Consider the following 6280-nt stretch of genomic DNA (forward strand, 5'->3'; position numbering starts at 1 on the left):
CTGCCACTATTCACCCAGATAGTGCAGACTCCACCCACAGGTTAAGGACCCAGTCCCCATCAAGACTATTCTCATTTCAGATACCAGCTACAAGTTTGGAGATCCCCAGCCATCCACACTTCTGATCAACTGCCTACAAATTCTCCTGACCCTTTCAGCTTCCATAATTCACTAGAATGACTCCCAGAACTTAGGAAAATGCTGTACTTAGGATTTCAGTTTTCTTAAAAGGATACAGATCAGGACCTGCCAAATGAGGAGGTTCACAGGGCGAGGTCTGGGAAGGTCCCAAACCCAAACACAGAGCTCCTGTGTCCTTGCCCATAACATCAGTACACATCAATCTCTATGCCTTCCCCCTTCACCAGCCAGGAAGCTCCACTGAGCTTGGTATCCTGAGTTTTTATTGGAGTTTCAGTATGTAGGCAGGATTGATCCAATTACTGCTTCGGTGTTTCAGGTTTTTTGTTTTCTTTTTTTGAGACCAGGTCTTTCTCTATTGCTCAGGCCAGAGTGCAGTAGCATGATCATAGCTCACTGCAGCCTCAACCTCCTGGGCTCAAGTGATCCTGCCACCCCTCAGCCTCTCAAGTAGCTGGAACAACAGGCACATGCCACCCTGCCCAGCTATTTTTTGTATTTTTTTGTAGAGACAGGGTTTCACCAGATTGTACAGATTGGCATTGAGCTCCTGAGCTCAAGAAGTCCTCCCACCTTGGCCTCCCAAAGTGCTTGGGTTAAAGGCATGAGCCACCTCGCCCAGCCTCAGGAGTTTTGGCTGGGGTCTCATTACATGGGCAGGATTGACTGAATCATTGACCTTGTGATTGAACCATCTCCAGGACCCCTCCTCTCCCCAGAGACCAAGTGGCTGCAAATTCCAACCCTCACGGTTGATGTTTCTGTCCTGGGATGGTGCCCACTCACATTGAGAGTGGGTCTTCCTCTCCCAGTCCACTGACTTAAATATCAACCTCCTCTGGCAACACCCTCACAGACACCCAGAAACAATGCTTTACCAGCCATCTAGGCTTCCCTCCATCTGGTCAAGTTGACACTGGGTGCTAACCATTGCACCATCATGCCACAGGGCAGAGCCTGCTGAGATAGACTCCCAGGTGGGACAGCAGTGAGATACTTACCTAGAGGTCTAACTGCTTGATGAGCCAGGTTAACTGCTAGTCTGGAAGATGCAGACAGATTCTAATCAAACTTAATGGCAATGAGGTGGAGACTCTGGACCGATTGAAGAGCAACAGAGACAGAATGACAGACTTCATGGCCAGGTGCAGTGACTGACCCCTGTAATCCCAGCACTTTGGGAGGCTGAGGCAGGTGAATCGCCTGAGGTCAGGATTTCGAAACCAGCCTGACCAACATGGTGAAACACCATCTCTACTAAAAAAACAATACCAAAACAAAACAAAAATAAGCCAGGCGTGGTAGCATATGCCTGTAATCCCAGCTACTAGGGAGGCTGAGGCAGAATAGTTTGAACTCAGGAGATAGAGGTTGCAGTGAGCTGAGATCATGCCATTGCATTCTAGCCTGGGCAACAAGAGCAAGACTCCATCTCAAACACACACACACACACACACACACACACACAGCACCTAAAGCCTTCTTGCTTGGGAAGAATCCTTGTCTCCGTGATTGGCTGTCTGTGTGGTGAACAACAGGACCTAGACCAAACCCCTGGTGTTTCTGTAACAATCCCAGCACTTTGGGAGGCTGAAGTGGGAAGATCACTTGAGCCTGGGAGTTTGAGACCAGCCTGGGGCAACATACCAAGATCTCATCTACTTAAAAAACAGGCCAGGCATGGTGACTCACCCCTGTAATCCCAGCACTTTGGGAGGCTAAGATGGGCAGATCACCAGAGGTCAGGAGTTCAAGACCAGCATGGCTAACATGGTGGAACTCCATCGCAACTAAAAGTACAAAAATTAGCCAGGCATGGTGGCAGGTGCCTGTAATCCCAGCTACTCCAGAGGCTGAGGCAGGAGAATCGCTTGAACCCAGGAGCGGGAGGTTGCAGAGCCAAGATGAGGCCACTGCCCTCCAGCCTGGGTGACAGTGAGGGACTCCATCCCAACCAAATAAAATAAAATAATAATAAAAATTAAAAATAAAAGGCTGGGTGTGGTGATGCACACCTGTCTTCTCATCTACTTAGGAGGCTGAAGCAGAAGGGTTGCTTGAGCCCAGAAATTTCAGGCTACTGTGAGCTATGATTGCACCACTGCACTCCAGCCTGGAAGAGACTCAAGAGACCACAATTATATTGGAACTGCCCTGGAATCTTGTCCATGGCCGGAGCATGCCCTCGAGGCCCTGGTACCTCAGGCTCAGATTCTGGGACAGTGGAGCCCAAGGGTGCCCCAGGTCTGGAACCCAGACAGCTGAGTGGCTGGCCTGGAAATGTCCATCCTCTCCTCACCACCTGCCATCTGCATTTATGCTCAGCTCACAGGCCCTGCTTCCCAGTCACCCAGCTCTAACCTACCAGTGTTCCAGCACGCCCATCAAGACCGTGAATGAGAGAGTCAGGTCCCAGACCCCAGATCACACTCCCCACTCCAAGATGCAACTTCTCTGGGGAGAAAGGAATCTCTGGAGCCTATCTCTATTTCTGGAACAGACTTTGACTTTCAATTGGCTTTTGTTTGCCTGAAATATTGGTCGTGCAAGAAACACTATTCTATAGGATGACAGGTGGCTGAGTGTGATGGCTCACGCCTATAATCCCAACACTTTGAAAAGCTGAAGTGCGAGAATCACTTGAGTCTAGGAGTTCAAGCCCAGCCTGAGCAACACAGTGAGACCCCCCCATCTCTATAAAAGAATAATTTTAAATTAAATGAGCTGGGCATGGTGGTACATGCCTATTAGTCCTATCTACTCAGAAGGCTGAGGCAGGAGGCTTGAGCCCGGGAGTTCAAGGTTACAATGAGCTATGATCACATCACTGCAGCAGTCTAGCCTGGGTGACAGAACAGGATCCTGTTTCTATCGAAAAAAAAAGGTGGGTGCAGTGGCTCATGCCTGTAATCCCAGCACTTAGGGAGGCTGAGGCGGGTGGATTGATTGCCTGAGTCAGGAGTTTGGGACCAGCCTGGATAACATAATGAAACCTCATCTATAGCAAAAATACAAAAAATTAGCCAGGTGTGCCTGAGGTCTCAGCTACTTAGGAGGCTGAGGTGGGAGGATCACTTGAGCCTGGGACGTGGAGGTTGCAGTGAGCTGAGGTCACACCACTGCACTCCAACCTGAGTAACAGAGCACGACCATGTCTCGAAAAGGAAAAAAAAAAAAACGGCTGATGGGGTTGCAGGCAGTGGCCTGTGCCTGAGAAGCCGTGTGACATTTCCCAAGAGCCTGATGGGACAGAGCCCAGACCCAGGCTGAGCCCCGTCAGCAGTCTCAAGACAGACCCGCTTTCCTGGAGTGCCCAGGGGTTCTGAGAGAGCCCCTATAAGACCTGAAATATACCTGTGACAATCCTGGAGACAACAGCAGTTGCATAGAACACCGTGAAAGGTCTGTAGCAGGCAGAATAAGGTCTTCCCTGCGCTAATCCCTCAAATCTGTGAATACGTTACACCTTGCGTAGGAATCACAAAAGGATTTTGCAAATGTGATTAAAGCAAGAGTCCTGGCTGGGCGTGGTGGCTCACACCTGTAATTTCAGCACTTAGGGAAGCTGAGGCAGGTGGACCACTTGAGGCCAGGAGTTCAAGACCAGCCTGGCCAACATGGTGAAACCCCATCTCTACTAAAAATACAAAAATTAGCCAGGTGTGGTGGTGCACATCTGTAATCCCAGCTACTCGGGAGGCTGAGGCAGGAGAATCTCTTGAACCCGGAAGGCAGAGGTTGCAGTGAGCCAAGATCGCACCACTGCACTCCAGCCTGGGTGACAGAGCCGGACTCCCTCTCAAAAAATCAATTTAAAGAAGGAGTCCTAAAATAGGGGATATTATTTTAGGTTAGCTAGGTGGGCCTGATGTAATGCCAGGTGCCCTTAAAAGTGAATGAGAGAAACAGGAGAAAATCAGAGAGGTAGAAGTCCTCCAGAAGAAAGGGCAGACCTGCACACAGCATCGCTGGCTTTACAGATGGAGGAAGTGGGCTGGGAGCGGTGGCTCACGTCTGTAATCCTAGCACTTTGGGAGGCTGAAGTGCGTGGATCCCCTGAGGTCAGGAGTTCGTGTCCAGCCTGGACAACATGGTGAAACCCCATCTCTACTAAAAATACAAAAAGTTAGCTGGGCGTGGTGGTGCACGCCTGTAATCCCACCTTCTTGGGAGGTGGAGGCAGGAGAATGACTTGAACCCAGAAGGCGGAGGTTATAGTGAGCCAAGATGACACTACGGCAATCCTAGAACTTCGGGAGGCCAAGGTGTGAAGATCTCTTGGACCCACGAGTTCAAGACTAGCCTGGTCAATATAGGAAGACCTCATCTACACAAAAACAATTTTAAAACTTAGCTGGACATTGTAGCACATGACTGTGGTCCTAGATACTCAGGAGCCTGGTATAGAAGGATCTCTTGAGCCCAGGAGTTGGAGACTGCAGTGAGCTATGATTGCACCACTGTACTCTAGCTTGGGCAACAGAGTAAGACTCTGTCTCAAAAAAAAAAAAAAAAAAAAAATGTAGAAAAGGCCCACAAGCCAAGGACATTAGTGGCTGTCTCAGTCTGTTCAGGCTGCTGTAACAAAACGTCATAAACTGAGTTACTTCTAAACAACACACATTTTTTGCTCGCAATGCTGGAGGCTGGGAAGTCCAAGATCAGCATGCTGACAGATTTTGTGTCTTGTGAGGGCTCTCTCCCCAGTTCATAGATGGCCATGTTCTCACCATATCTTCACATGGTGGAAGGGGTAAGGAAGTCTCTGGTGACTGATGAGGGCACTAATTCCATGCCTGAGGGCCCCACCCTCATGACCTAATCACCCCCCTAAGTCTCCACCTTCTAATACCGTCATCTTGGGGGTTAGGTTTCAACATATGAATTCTGGAAAGACACAGACTTTCAGACAATAGCAGCCTCTTCTAGAAGTTCCAAGGAAACGAATTCTCTCCTAGAGCTCGCAGAAGGATGCAACCCTGCCAACATCTTAATATTAGTCCAGTAGGATCAACGTCAGACTTCTGACTTTCAGAATATCGAGATAAGTTTGCGTTGTCTGAAGTCACTAAATTTGAGATAATTTGTTACTACAGCAATAGGTGACTAATACAAAACCTTAGCTGGAGCTCGCCTATATCACAACAGTAACCACTGTGACTATTTCATAGCACGCCTTAATAGGTCTGTAAGTACCTGGACACCCCCCATGGAAGTAACTCAACTCAATGAAAACCACTGGAAACACCTGCAATAAACCTTTAACACCCGTAACATGTCAGTTACCACCTAAGATATAAGTGTAACCCTCTCCTTGTCTAAATATATACACAGACAACTTATCTAGAGGACCCATATGTCTCTCTTTGTCTCAATCAGTCCTAATTTTCACTTGACCCATGTATAAATATTCTTCTGGTTTTTTTTTTTTTTTTTGAGATGGGGTCTTACTTTGTCACCCAGGCTGGAGTGCAGTGGCATGATCTCGCCTCACTGCAACCTCTGCCTCCTGGATTTAAGCCATTCTCCTGCCTTAACCTCCCAAGTAGCTGGCACTAAAGGCATGCACCACTACACCTGGCTAAGTTTTATATTTTTAGTAGAGACAGGGATTCACCATGTTGGCCAGGCTGGTCTCAAACTCCTAACCTCAAGTGATCTGCCTGCCTCAGCTTCCCAAAGATTATAGACATGAACCACAAAGATTATAGACATGAACGCCCGGCCTGTTCTTTTTTAAAAAACAAAACAAAACAAAACAAGGTCTCCTTCTGCTGTCCAGGTTGGAGTGCAGTAGCGCAATCACGTTCACTGCAGCCTCCAACTCCTGGTCTTGAGCCATCCTCCCACCTCAGCCTCCTGAGCAGCTGGGACTACAAGTGCATGCCACCATGCCCTGCTAATTTTTAAATTTTTTTGTAGAGACAAGGTCTTGCTATGTTGTTGCCTAGGCTCAAACTCCTGGCCTCAAGCTATTCTCTGGCCTCAGCCTCCCACTGTGCAGGGATTATAGGCATGAGCCAGCCCAGCCAGCCAACTTCAGCAGTTCTAAACCCAGGTGGAGGGACTTATTTTAGAGCAGACCAGGAGAGGTGGAAGTGAAGCCGGAAGTTGGAGCAGATAAGGGACAAAGGCAGGA

Source organism: Saimiri boliviensis, chromosome 14 (assembly GCF_048565385.1).
Source record: "Saimiri boliviensis isolate mSaiBol1 chromosome 14, mSaiBol1.pri, whole genome shotgun sequence".
In the NCBI taxonomy this organism is placed as follows: Eukaryota; Metazoa; Chordata; class Mammalia; order Primates; family Cebidae; genus Saimiri; species Saimiri boliviensis.